This window comes from Pseudorca crassidens, chromosome 14, assembly GCF_039906515.1.
Source record: "Pseudorca crassidens isolate mPseCra1 chromosome 14, mPseCra1.hap1, whole genome shotgun sequence".
Classification (NCBI taxonomy): domain Eukaryota; kingdom Metazoa; phylum Chordata; class Mammalia; order Artiodactyla; family Delphinidae; genus Pseudorca; species Pseudorca crassidens.
The window spans coordinates 66,146,057-66,161,044 of record NC_090309.1 but is presented as its reverse complement, the minus strand read 5'-3'; the positions used below and the strand labels follow the sequence as shown (position 1 = coordinate 66,161,044).

The 14,988-nt window shown below is 42.7% G+C and overlaps 1 protein-coding gene across 2 annotated transcripts in view; it reads left to right on the top strand.

Annotated features, from left to right (window-relative positions):
- LTBP1 (latent transforming growth factor beta binding protein 1) overlaps positions 1-14,988 on the top strand; it is a 424,099-nt gene that overhangs the window by 2,591 nt on the left and 406,520 nt on the right. The window lies entirely within an intron of this gene.

Sequence of the window (14,988 nt, the reverse complement as noted above, 5' to 3'; positions counted from 1 at the left end):
TTGAAAGAAACAGGACTTTGGCATAGTGCCTTTAGTTTTATAAAAAGCAGTGTCCAGGTGGGTTATGATTTGGCTGTGATCAAGGAGTAGTGGCAGACATGAACTCACTAATCAGCCTCCTTGATATTGAACTCAAACCGCTAGGTCAGAAATACTCAGGGTTGTAGGCATTTTATTTTTAATTTTAAATTTATTTTATTTATTTATTTTTGGCTGTGTTGGGTCTTTGTTGCTGCTCGCATGCTTTCTCTAGTTGTGACGAGTGGGGGCTACTCTTCGTTGCGGTGCGCGGGCTTCTCTTGTTGTGGAGCACAGGCTCTAGGTGCGCGGGCTTCAGTAGTCGTGGCATGCGGGCTCAGTAGTTGTGGCTCGTGGGCTCTAGAGTGCAGGCTCAGTAGTTGTGGCACACAGGCTTAGTTACTCCGCGGCATGTGGGATCTTCCCGGACCACGGCTCGAACCCGTGGCCCCTGCATCGGCAGGCAGATTCTTAACCACTGTGCCACCAGGGAAGCCCCAGGCATTTTAGATTGTCGTAATTCTTCACATCTTCTTAGATTACACTTGACAATAGCGCACCAGCATTTTCCTGAATTTACAATTGCTTGGGTCCAATTACATACCCTCTCCTCCCTTCGGTAACTCCTGCTATGATGTTGTTTGCCTGTTATGTGCAGACAGCTCATCCATGACAGCAGCATTGCTGTGCAAAGTGGGTATTGCTGTGTAAAGATTAAAGATACAGAGCAGGTTGTTATAGGTGATGGTTGTTATAGGTGATGGTGTTATAGTGCTCCTTGGTGCCCATTAGAGAGAATGTGTTAAGACTTTCAAAGAAGTTTACTTGGCAAATGATGCCGTTGAGTGCCCTCTCTGAAAAGAGAGTAGTACCCCATTCTTAGGTTGTCTGATTGCAGGTCCAAAGAAGATGCTCTAGAAGGAGAACATCCGATCTTGAGGAATCACCTCATGGCTTCCTGCTTCTCCAGATGAGGGAGGCAAGGGCACAAGTGTGCCTCGGTTTAGCCAGGTTTGCCCTCTGGTGACCCAGAAAGAGAAAGGCTGCAAAAGGCTACCCGTCAGAAACGTTAGGGTTGCACAGTTACTGTATACAGTGTTCCAGAGGAAGTTGCTCCGTTGGCTTAGTCTCACGATACCAATAACAAATGCTTCCGGCTTTTGGTTTAAGTTATCCTTCCAGCTTCTAGAAGGTAGCCCTTGGACAGCACCGGGACCTAAGCAATCAGTGTAACATTAGCCTTCCAGTACTGCCCAATCTGACAAATTAATTCAGGCCCAAATGGTGGAAGCTTAAATCACAACTTCTTTCAAGAACAGTTGTGTTTTTAAAAATGATGCTGGGTTAGGTCAGTGCTCAATCCAAAGTAATATACGCTCGATGGATATGTTTCAATGGGGGGGTCTTTTGTTTGTCTCCCTGTGCAGAGCCAGGGAGATGAGGGAGCCTTATACCTTCACATGGGACAACTGGGGTTACCACTGATGCGGCAAAACTTGTGTCCATGGCTAAGCAGTGTGACACCAGGAAAGACCCCTGGCCTTGGGTTCAGGAAACCTGAGTTTAAACCCTCAAGCGTTCACTAGCTGTGTGGCCTTGGGGAATTCATTTGACCTCTCTGACCCTTATATTTTCCCATCCTGAAACGACTGTGCTAAAAACTTGACTACTGGGACTTCCCTGGCGGTCCAGTGGATAAGACTCCACGTTTCCACTGCAGGGGGTGTGGGTTTAATCCCTGGTTGGGGAACTAAGATCCCACGTGCCATACGGCATGGCCAAAAAAACAAAACAAAACAAAACAAACCCCAAATTTGACTACTTTCTAGGATTGTTACAGGTATCAAGGTGAAATAGAATGATGGATGTGAAAGCCTTGATGAAACCAGAAGGAGTCTTAGAGTTTATTATTGAATCAAGCCAAGTAAATCCTGTCTCATTTATCCATTGTTTGGTTTTCTTTCTTCCCTATGTATGTTTCTCGTCATCTTCTTTTCAAAGAATGTACATGTGGATCCCTTTTTATATTACAGCTTTAAAGTAGTTTAGGGCTGGGGGAGGGGGAAATAGGGAGATATTGGTCAAGCGGTACAAAGTTTCAGTCCCTCAGGATGAATAAGTTCTGGAGATCTAATACACAGCGGTGTGACTATAGTTAACAGTACTGTGTTATATACTTGAAATTTCTTCAGAGGGTAGATCTTAGCGCGTTCCCACCACACACACACACACACACACACACACACACGTTAACTGTGTGGTGATGGGTACGTTTATCAGCTTGACTGTGGTGCTTATTTTACAATGTGTGCGTATATCAAAACATTGTTATACACTTTAAATACATACAATTTTTATTTGTCAATTATACCTCAATATAGATGAATAAAAAAAGGAATAAATGAAAACGCCAGTCACTTCCATCCTGCCTGGCTTTGATTACTGAGAAAAAAGAAATAAAGTAGGCTGGGTTGTTCTGTATCCCAGAATGATTTATTTTAAAAGAACTTTGAAAGAGACTAAATATTAGATTATTTGTGTATCTCTAGTTCTCTTTGTGTAAAGCTTGCTGTTTAGATGGAAAATACTCCCCTAAGGTATTCATAAATCGAATGGAAAAAATTCTGACACCAATTTTCGTGACTACAACTACTTTGGTAAATACTAGTGAAATTTAGACTGCAAAAGCAATTGCTTTGTGGTCTCTTTCCTCTCTCACTTCCTCATTATGCTGAGATTGAACAATTGCACTTGGATATGGTTTATTACATTTAACAAATACAAAAACCAATGGCATGTCAACATGAATTTCCTTATTACGATAGTAATCATCATATACATAATTAACACAACATTGTAAAACAACTATACTTCAAATTAAAAAAAGGTAGTAGTTATCATACAATGTGTATGCACATTTAAATGTGCACATTAAATTTAAATCAACAGCAAGGATGCCTTGTAATTGTCAGTTCTATTTTGAGGATAATTGAAAGGGTTTAGCTGAAGAATTTCAGTTTGTAGAGACTGTTTTCCAGTTGATGCAAAAAATATTTCTGCATAAGAGTTGGGATGTGTTTCTGTTGTTCAGTTTGCTTAATCCTGTGAGGAAAACAAGGTGCCCCTTCGAGGCAGACTGGATTGTTTTTAGTTGATTGAAACTTAATTTAAATGGGCCATAGGCAAATGCTTCTGAAGACTGAAGATTTAGCAAACCTGAAATTGCCAATCAGAGAGATGTGAAACAAATGGCAGCAGACCCACACGGGCGGAGAGAATGGATGTGGGTGTCCGCAGTGGCAGCCCCGAGGGCTTTAGCCACCCAGTCTCTACGTAGAGATGCCCAGTTGCATGTTAATGCTTCTTTTCCAGACACCCTCTGTATGTGTGTCTCTAGGAATTGAAATCACAGCTCGGGATATGGCATTTTAGTTATTAATGTGGAACGACTGCTGATAGCGATGTCCATTTTGGGCAAAGGAGAAGGCACTGCATCTGTTCCCTTTCCAAGGGGTTCACATTTATTGGGAGGGTGTTAACTTTTTTTGGCCTATCCCCATTTTTGCATTTTGTTCCCTCTGTCTAAACTGAACCCGCCCCCTCTTGGTTGTTCCAATCTTATTGTGCCCCTCTCAGGGTAAGCGCAGGCCAGAGAGAGACATTGCCAGTGGGCTCAGCTTTAAGGAGGAGACTGGACCTGGGAACAGACCACACAAAAGAATAAAGGGGAGATGAGGGTGAGGCCGGGTTGGCAGGATGAGGTGGATGGAACAGGAAAGATGGCAGATCTGAATCCAAAGCGGGTGCCTGGCACATGGCAGGCCCTCCCTAAATGCATGGATGGTTCTTTCATTTCTTTAACGGATATCTGTTTAGCTTTTACCATGTGCCAGGGTCTGTGAATAGAGGAGAAACGCAGCCAGCTGTAGAGAGTGCGGGGTCTGTTTTTACTCACTTAACTCATGGCACATCAAATGACTTGTTCTCTCCTTAGCAAGAAACAGAAAATCGATATTCCATTGCTTTTCCACTGGCATTCAGCCCACAGTGCTTTGGGGGAAAAAAACCCCAAAAGCCAACCCTAGACATTTTCCTTAATTATATACAGAAGAGACATAGTCACGTCTACCCTTGGTGCTTAGAGTTGCCGCAGTCGAGGGCATCGTCCATGAGTGTGGGGTGTGGCTGGAGTTGCAGGTGACAGAGGCCTTTCAGGCCGTCTCCTGTCCCTCTGGGCTTGGCGTCGTGCTAGCTGAGCTCGGGAGTTGGGCCCGGAGTGATCACACAGCTTTCGTCTGCCCGCTGTGGCCATTGACAGCTGCTTCGCCAATAGATCCACAGTGAGGTTTATTGTGGCAGCTGCTGGGAGCACCGCCCCGGCCCCAGTGCTGGGAGCAGGGGTGGGAGGGTCGGCTGGAAAATCTTGTCGTGCGGCACAGACCTCCTGGTGAAGGGAGAAGGACCCAGAGGTCAAGTTCACACTGGGTCAAATATGTGTTCTCAGCACTGGTTAAAACAAACATTTAGGAACCATAAATCCTGGACTGCGATCATACTTAAACCTTCATTGTGAAACCCTGCAGCCCCTGGGCCAACCTGAACACCCCGCCCTCCCGCCCCTGCCCGGCCTGCTTTAGTGAAGTGTTTCTCTGCCCGGTGAACCCTTGGCCCTTAGGAAGCCTGCCTTGTTCAGAGGACCTTTGGCCACCACGGGAGTCTGCTGTTTCTGAGCCTGTTATTTGTTGTCTTGGATATTCCAAACATACTCAAACGTGTTTGGGAGCTCAAATAAGTTTTCCTAAAATGCAGATTTTGCTTCCAAGTTCTTCCTAGCAATGAACAGGGCAACTAGGAGTGCTAGGGCGGTGTCGCCACTCTTGTAACACTGACCAAGATCAGAGCAGAAGATGTGAGGAACTGGCCACTGGTGATTTTGGTTGTACCTCTGGGCATTTCCACTTGTTCTGCTTTAAAGAGATTCTATGGTGCCTCTTAAACATGAATGTGCAGCTGGTCGCTGGAGGAGTTTGTTAAACTGCTTTCTTGAATCAGAGTCTCTGGGATTTTTATTTAATGAGCACATCAGGTGATGCTGATGGAGGTGGCCCACCTTTTGAGAAACAGTGATCCAGAAGGAACCCTGTCCTGGGCAATATTTATGACACTTTGTGTGGGAATCTGAAGGCCAAGCCTAACACTTAGCAATTTAGAAACTTGTCAAGGCAGGAGCCCTCTACACATTGCTTTAGGTCAGCTTTAAATAGTACGTACAAAGATGGCTGCATACAGGGTTATTACACCCAGTTTTTCTTTTGTTAGTTGAATGATAAATACATACATTTTTACAAGAGTTGGACACTTGCAAAATTGTTAATGATACATAGGTGGTTAAATAAAGTGGTTTTAAAAAAGGTTGAAACACTTTGGAACACATTGGGCGCTTTTTCCACTAAATATTTTATTTTTAATTATAAAATATTTTAAATACACAAAAATGCAGAAAATAATACATTCAGCTGCTCATGTTTTTAAAACCACCCTGATATGATAATTAAGCACAATAATTTACAGATAAGGGAGAAACTATGATCTTACCTTGCTCTTTTTTTTTTTTTGGCTGTGTTGGGTCTTCATTGCTGCACACGGGCTTTCTCTAGTTGTGGTGAGCGGGGGCTACTCTTCATGGCGGTGCACAGGCTTCTCATTGTGGTGGCTTCTGTTGGTGGAGTACGGGCTCTGGGCGCGCGGGCTTCAGTAGTTGTGGCATGCGGGCTCAGTAGTTGCAGTGCGCATACTCTAGAGCATGGGCTCAGTAGTTGTGGCACACAGGCTTAGTTGCTCCGTGACATGTGGGATCTAACCCGTGTCCCTTGCACTGGCAGGTGGATTCTTAACCGCTGTGCCACCAGGATTATCTCGCTCTAACTGCATGTTTTACTAATGATGTTTCCTATCTTCCTAGGGGAGAGAAAATAGTACATAATTTGTTGGTGTGGCACAAAGTGGTTGTTTTGGTACTTATGGAAAAATACATCAGAGCTGTATTTGTATAAGCTCACGTGCACCTATTAATTGGCCTAGCTTATTATTAAGGACTGAACATTACATGTAAGCACAGTCCCTTGGGCACCAAGAATCTGTGTGCACGGTGTCATTTAGACCCAAGACAATGTGGTTACAAGAAGGAAATGCTGCCTGTTACTGTCCCACCTGACCCGCCTTTCTTGCTTTCCTCCTCTTTCTCTCTGTCCTTTCTAGGCCTCAGTTTTGCGTGCCGTGAACTAGAGGCAGTATAGGTCCATGGTTAGAAGTTCGGTCTTTGGGGTTAGAATACAAGGCACCTAACTTGATGTTAACACTTTGTCAACACATCCTCACTATGTGACCTTGGACTGTGAGAGCTGGGGCAAGGCTAAGTTACCCCATTCACAGGACAGGTGTGATGATGGTTTGTGCTATCATTCAGAGGCTTGTTGGGGGACCGCATGAAGTAATATACACAGAGTTCTTGGAGAGCAGCTGTCCCCCTGCCCCCCGCACAACAGTATTTGACAGATGTGAGCTCTCAGGGGTTCCTGTTTACTTGCTTAGACCCTCTCCCTCCTGGGCGCCTCAGCTTTTTACACACCCCTCTTGGTGTTTCTCAGATCCCCTGGTGAAAATCATGGCTCTCTCTCCCCCTCTCTGGGAGCACTCTGTTTTCACTCTTACTTTGCTCTGGGTATGGCTGGACCAGGGGAGAGGGGCATCTGCCTCCCCATCAACGTGGAGCTCCTGGGGAGTGGCATTTTCTTTCTTTCTTTTTTTTTAAAAACACTTTTTAAAAATAAATTTATTTATTTATTTATTTTGGGCTGCGTTGGGTCTTCATTGCTGCACACAAGCTTTCTCTAGCTGCGGAGAGCGGAGGCTACTCTTCGTTGCGGAGCACGGGCTCTAGGGTGCTCGGGCTTCAGTAGTTGTGGTACGTGGGCTTATTTGTCCGCGGGATGTGGGATCTTCCCAGACCAGGGATCCAACCTGTGTTGGTCCATTCATCGGCAGGCGGATTCTTAACCACTGTGCCACCAGAGAAGTCCTGCAGGATTTTCTTTGTGTCATTTTAAGTACCCAGGCTCTGTTCCTTGCCATAGTACAAATGCTAACTGAATCGAGTAGAATTGAATTGAACCAGCATCTCTGATTTTGCTGTGTTGTAAATACTATCCTCTAAATGCTACCTAAAGAATTCTACTTCCTTTTTTGTTTCCTCTCACCTTTGGGCAATAATTCTCCTTTGGTTTTCTTTCTACTATTTTTTCTGTGTGCTTATCCCTTGCCTGACAGACATTGCTTATTATGACAGCTTTTCAAGGACACACCACCTTATTCCATTTCCTCCTACTTCTCTGAAGGCTACCCTGGCATGGCCCAAACTTTAAGACAGCTTTTCCGTTCTCACTGCCAATTTTAGAATCTTTCAGCTAAACATCATCTGATAGAGATTTGGGACTAAGTAAAATGAATGTTGTATGATTTTCCCTGTAATTTTAGATCCCCAAATACTTCTCTTGGCCAACTACACTATTCCCTGTGGTTTTTTCACTCCACTACATTTGAGTAATATTGTTGGCATGGACCTAAGTAAACAGTTTGCAAAATGTCGTGTTTTGTAAATTAGGAGATGGATGGGCTGGTTTTTTAATACATGCTCTTGGTTCTGCTGGACCAGAGGAAGGATGAGTTTGGTCAGTGGATGGGAAGACAAATTGGAGGAAAGTTTGTTTTTATTTTAAAAATTTGTTTTATTTATTTATTTTTGGCTGCATTGGGTCTTTGTTGCTGCATGCGGGCTTTCTGCAGTTGTGGGGAGCAGGGGCTACTCTTCGTTGCGGCGCGTGGGCTTCTCGATGCGGTGGCTTCTCTTGTTGCAGAGCACGGGCTGTAGGCGCGTGGGCTTCAGTAGTTGTGGCACTTGGGCTCAGTAGTTGTGGCTCGCGGGCTCTAGAGCACAGGCTTGGTAGTTGTGGTGCACAGGCTTAGTTGTTCCGCGGCATGTGAGATCTTCCAGTACCAGGGCTCGAACCCGTGTCCCCTGCATTGGCAGGTGGATTCTCAACCACTGTGCCACCAGGGAAGTCCCTGGAGGGAGGTGTTTTTAACTGAAGTTGATGTGGTCAATTTACTCATCAGTTATTTAAAGGTGAGAACTAAATGGTTGGAGGGGAACCTTCAGAAGTATATTTTGGTAATGAATTAAGGGAGAATCTTCACAGGGGAAAGAAGATGTAACCAGCAAAAAGCCACTGGAGGAAAAGAGGATCATAAAATAAGGAATATATAATAATAGGGATCCTTTGTCTTTGTTCACTTTAAAATGTTTGTATTTCTTATAGGATTACCAAGCAATTCCAATCTCCCTTTCAATCTTGTAGGAACTTCAGTTTATTATTGTTACTATAAAATAAGAGTAGAATCTCTATCCTTTCACCCATATGTGTTACATTTAACACCATATCAAGTGGGCAGTTAACAATTAACATCTTCAACATGTTTCATTGTAAAAGCCATTTAAATCGGCTAAGAGGTACCACCTCACCTTGATGAATCATTTGCTACATTGGTTCAAGAGTGGGAGTGCTTCTGTCTCTGCCATTAGCTGTGAAGTTTCAAGCAGATCAATTAATTAACTCCTAAGATTTTTTTTCAAGCTGAATGAAATCAATGGGGATAGGGCCATTCATCACCCAACCTAATTCAAGTCATTCTTGTGAATTTTGGGCATACAAATCCTCTTCTGTCTTAACTTTTTTTTTAAATTGGGGTATAATTGCTTCACAATGTTGTGTTAGTTTGTGCTGTACACGAAGTGAATCAGCCATATGTATACATATATCTCCTCCCTCTTGGACCAACCCCCCCCCCGCCCCAAATCCCACCCATCTGGGTCACCACAGAGCACCAAGCTGAGCTTCCTGTGCTATACAGCGGGTTCCCACTAGCTGTCTATTTTACACATTTTTCACATTGTATCACTTTCGTGTGTGTGCACTTGTGGGTGTGTGCTTCCCGGCTTGATGTGAGTTCTGTCTGTGAGGGTAGTGATCAATACCATAACCATCTTTTTATCTTCAGACCTAGTAAGCACATAGACTTTTATGGAATGAATGAATGAATGAATGATTAAATGGATGAATGAATTCATTTGTTGTACTTTCACTGAGTCCCTGTGTGCTAGGTACTGGCACACGGAAGGTGTTAAGATTTATTTTCTATGAAGAAAATAAAACAGGGCGAGAGGATAGAGAGTGATGGGGGCCGGGGGAAGGGGGATAGAGTAAGGAAAGGTCACTGTAAGGAAGTGGTTTATGAGACCTATGTGATATGAAAGGGTCTGGTGGAAGAGCCTTTTTGGACAAGAGAACAGCTAGAACAAAGACTCTGGGGTGGGAATAGGCCTGGCCCTGTACAGGGACGCAGAAGTGAGTTTTGTTGGGTTGTTAGTATGGGCTAGAGTAATAGGTGATAAGGGAGACAGGGCTGGATCGCCAGTCAGGTCTTGTAGCTATGGAAAGCCATAAATAGGGGACTTACAGCTTACAAATGCAAGTAGATTTTATTATTAATGAATAAACACAATACAGGATTTGGTATTTAACAGCACTACTTTTCTATGTCTGTGAGTCTGTTTCTGTTTTGTAAATAAGTTCATTTGTATCATATTTTAGATTCCACGTATAAAGTGGAAGTAAGTAAGTGGACTTAATTCACTTAGTATGACACTCTCTAGGTCCATCCATGTTGCTGCAAATGGCATTATTTTATTCTTTTTTATGGCTGAGTAGTATTCCTTGTATATATATGCCACATCTTCTTTATCCATTCATCCATTGATGGACATTTAGGTTGCTTCCATGTCTTGGCTATTGTAAATAGTGTTGCTATAAACATTGGGGTTCATGTTTCTTTTTGAATTATAGTTTTCCCTAGATATATGGCCAGGAGTGGGATTGCTGGATCATATGGCAACTCTAGTTTTGGTTTTTAAAGAAACCTCCATACTGTTTTCCATAGTGGCTGCACCAATTTACATTTTCACCGATAGTGTAGGTGTTTTCTCCACACCCTGTCCAGCATTTGTTATTTGTAGATTTTCTGATGATGCCCATTCCAACTGGTGTGAGGTAATACCTCATTGTAGTTTTGATTTGCATTTCTCTAATAATTAGTGATGTTGAACATCTCTTCTTGTGCCTATTGGCCATCTGTATGTCTTCTTTGGGGAAATGTCTATTTAGGTCTTCTGCCTATTTTTTGATTGGGTTGTTGTTTTTGTTGAGTTGTGTGAGCTGTTTGTACATCTTGGAAATTAAGCCCTTGTTGGTCACATTGTTTACAAATATTTTCTCCCATTCCATAGGTTGTCTTTTCATTTTGTTTATGGTTTCCTTTGCTGTGCAAAAGCTTATAAGTTTGATTAGGTCCCATTTGTTTATTTTTGCCTTTCTTTCTATTGCCTTGGGAGACTGACCTAAGAAAACATTGCTATGATTTATGTCAGAGAATGTTTTGTGTATGTTCTTTTCTAGGAGTTTTATGGTGTCATGTCTTATATTTAAGTCTTTAAGCCATTTTGAGTTTATTTTTGTGTATGGTGTGAGGGTGTATTCTAACTTCATTGATTTCTATGCAGCTGTCCAGTTTTCCCAACACCACTTGCTGAAGAGACTGTCTTTTCCTCATTGTATATTCTTGTCCATTGTATATTCTTGCCTCTTTTGTCAAAGATTAATTGACTGTATGTGTGTGGTTTTATTTCTGGGCTTTCTATTCTGTTCCATTGATCCATATGTCAGTTTTTGTGCCAGTACCATGCTGTTTTGATTACTGTAGCTTTGTAGTATTATCTGAAGTCTGGGAGGGTTATGCCTCCAGCTTTGTTCTTTTTCTTCTGGATTACTTTGCAATTCTGGGTCTTTCATGGTTCCATATAAGTTTTAGGATTATTTGTTCTAGTTCTGTGAAAAATGTCATAGGTATTTGATAAGGGATTGCATTAAATCTGCAGATTGCTTTGGGCAGTATGGCCATTTTAAGTGTACTAATTCTTCCAATTCAATGTTTCATTGTTCTTAATGTATAAGTCTTTCACCTACTTAGGTTTATTCCTAAGTATTTTTTTTTGGATGTGATTTTAAAAGGGGTTGCTTTATTACTTTCCCTTTCTGATATTTCATTGTTAGTGTAAAGACATGCAACAGATTTCTGAATGTTAATTGAAAAATAATGTTTTAAATAGAAAGTTGAATCACCTTTATTGTTAATTTTTTTTTTTTGCGGTACGCGGGCCTCTCACTGCTGTGGCCTCTCCTGTCATGGAGCACAGGCTCCGGACGTGCAGGCTCAGCGGCCATGGCCCACGGGCCCAGCCGCTCCGCGGCATGTGGGATCCTCCTGGACCAGGGCACGAACCCGTGCCCCCTGCATTGGCAGGCGGACCCTCAACCACTGCGCCACCCGGGGAAGCCCCCTATTGTTAATTTTTATTGATGAGAAAAGCTGCATATAGAATAGTGAAGTACCCAAGGCCATACACAAATTACTGTTGCAGTCTAACTTCCTGCATTGTACCCAGATCGCCAGCCCAGCCCTATGCTGATTGGACCTCTGTGCCTTTGCTGAGCTCTGGCAGAAGGTGACACTCTCACCAGAGCCATGAGGCCAAGACTTAGGATGGAAGTTTGAGGATCAAAAAAAAAAAAAGTCTCTGGTCACTGCTGTGTTGAAAAGCAAACTAGGGGGGATCTTCACATGGTACTAAATAAAAAATAAAACGTTAAATCCTTTAAAAAAACTTTAAACATAAAAATCCCAATCTTGTGCTTGTAGAAAATTCACAGAGAGCAGTTAGGATGTGTTAAAGTAAGAGTGTAAAATTTTTGGAATACATTTGAATTCTGTTCTGAAGTTTTCTTCAATGCCTCCGCCCCATCCAACTTATTGTTGGTGGGGTGAGCCCGAGATAGGTGCAAAGGTAGCCTCTGCTGGGAGATTTGTAAATGAGGTTAATACCACCCTCTGCAGTTAAGATCGGATGAAATGAGGCTCATGAACATGCGTCACAGGAGAGCCCTATAAACATAAGGTGATATTATTAATAAAGTTTTTCTGGCTGTTTTGTGAAAACTTTTCAATTGCTGGTGAAAATTTTTTTTCTATAATGTGTTAGTATACTTCTTTTCTTGAAAATTAGAATGCTTGGGACTTCCCTGGTGATCTAGCAGTTAAGACTCCGCACTCCCAGTGCAGGGGGCCTGGGTTTGATCCCTGGTCAGGGAACTGGATCCCGCACGCATGCCGCAACTAAGAGCCCACATGCTGCAACTAAAGATCCTGCACGCGGCAATGAAGATGCGCGTGACGCAACTAAGACCTGGTGCAGCCAAATAAATAAATATTAAAAAAAATATACATATATATTAAAGAAAATTAGAATGCTTAATGTATTTCAGTCAGTTTTGGGGGTCATAGATCTTGTGTATCACACCTTTACATTGATCATCCCATTTATGGTCTCTGGGGGCACATCCTGGAAGTTGGCTTGAAAATAAGCAAAAATACCTAAATCTCCGCGTTAGTTCCCCGTCCACATGCACGAGTGATTCACTTTATTCTCCTAAAAGTAGAGTGCAGGCAAAGACGAAGATTTCTTCTTTTGAGAAAGCTCCGTTTCTTTCTTACTGTGATAGTGAAAAGGTTATGTTTTTAGTCCAAAATTTCTCAGTAATTGGAGGTGAAATAATACAGATGATAAATTAAAGTCAGGGACCCTGTTTTTGTTTTACTTCGTATCCTTTGGGAAGCCGGCCTACCCAGTGGTTCTGCATATACAATAGACCCTTAGTTGCTTGATTAATAAGCATTACAAGTCACATTTGTTTTGAGGGAAAGACCAGCTGAAATTCATTTAACTCAGTGGCTACCGAGATTATGTCAGTAAGCTGTTCCTTTTGTTATGAGAGAACGTATATTGCAACAAGCCTCCCTGGGTGACAGTTTTTAATGCTCAATGTTGAGTGCTAGATGCTCTTTCTCTGGTAAAACTGCCCCATTCCTTCCTGTAATACAGACTGCTTGAGTGGCACTTCATAGACCTAGGGATTCTCAAAGCATGGTCCCTGGACCAGGGGCAGCAGCATCGCCTGGGAACTCATTAGAAATGCAGATTCTCAGGCCCCACCCTGGACTCGCTGAAGCAGAAACTCTGAGGTTGGGGCCCAGCACTCTGTGTTTTAACGTGCCCTCCAGGGGGTGCCGTTATAGTTGTGGTTTGAGAACCACTACTCTCGCTAAACCCATCTCCTCCTCCCTTTCTGTGTCCCCCCTGCACCCCTCCTTGATCATCCAACGGGGAGAAGGAGTACAGGGAAATTGGCTCCTTTGGCCTCCATGCCTTGGGGACTAGAGGCGTGTGTTTTCTCCCCTTCCCAACGGCACGGAGCGATTCCCTTGTCTCAGGTGGGAATTCTGGACCTGAGCAGATGCAGCCGTGCACATTGACACACAGTCTGTTCTGCACAGTGACTGAGGAGACTTGGAGAAGCCGTTTTGCCATCCAGAGAACGTGGGTTTTGTGCCTTTGGGCCTTCCTGGTTCTGTTCTTTACTGTGGACAATGCTGAAATCCCTTCTTCATGTTCTTCAGAGCTGCAGTTATCAGCTTTGTGTGGTACATGGATCCCCTCTGTCTCACAGCCCCCTGTGGGATGTATAAGAAATGCAAGTTGTGGGAATGAACTTATTTAGGAGACAGAAACAGACTCACAGACATAGAAAACAAACTTACGGTTACCAAAGAGGAAAGAGGGTGGGAAAAGGATAAATTAGGAGTTTGGGATTGGCAGATACAAACACTATATATAAAATATCAATAGATAAATCACAAGGTTCTACTATATAGCACAGGGAACTGTATTCAGTGTCCTCTAATAAACCATAATGGAAAAGAATATGAAAAGGAATATATATATATATATACACACACACACACACACACATACTGAAAAACTTTGCTGTACACCAGAAACTAACACAACATTGTAAACCGAGTATACTTCAGTTAAAAAAAAAGAAATGCAGGTTATGGGGCCCCACCCCAGACCTACCACAGTGGAACCCCCAGGGGTGACCCTCGTTTTCACAAGCACCCTGCCGACTGATCCACATGGAAGCTTGAGGACCCTGGGATTAAAGTGGGTATACTGAAATAAAAGATGTCACAGGCAAGGAATGACGAGAAAGGTATTACACAATAAATAAAAGGAACAGGAGTGAACGTGACATCTTGTTTTGGAGGCAGGTGCTGTTACTCGTTTCCAAGATAGTTTAGAAGTGAAATGAAGAGCAAACTGTGGTCCAGAACATGCCCTCGGCATTGGCAGGGACAAAGCTTTCTTGTGTGAAGATGAGGAAGTTCAGACGGAGAATGGACAAGGCAGAGTTGCTTGGCCATTCCTTGGGGTCCTGCTGACTCATTCCTGGTAGTCACTGTAGGAAGGCATCAGATCTTTGGAAACTGACCAGTTGAGAATTTCAGCAATGACACACACTTTTGAATGTGTATTTAGGAAAAGAATTGCCTATAATAAGACTAGGAACCTTTGTAGAAAAAGAGTGAATGAGGAGTTGCTTTGCTTGTCCTGTGAAATAGGGACTGTTTTTCCCCATCACATATCTTTTTTTTTTTCCTGCAAAATAATGAATGCAAAAACACTTTATCTGCATATGGAAGAAAAATTACGTTTTTAAAAAATATTTATTTCTTCTCCAAGTAGAAAGTTTTTTTGGGGGGGAAGGTAGCTTATTTAAATCATCAGTTACTGTGGTAATAGTTATATGTGGTTAAAAGTAAATATTTTATCTTTTCTTCACAAACATGTAGTTATTTCCAAATACCTACATGTTACTTTTGATAAAACATTCAAATGTTTGA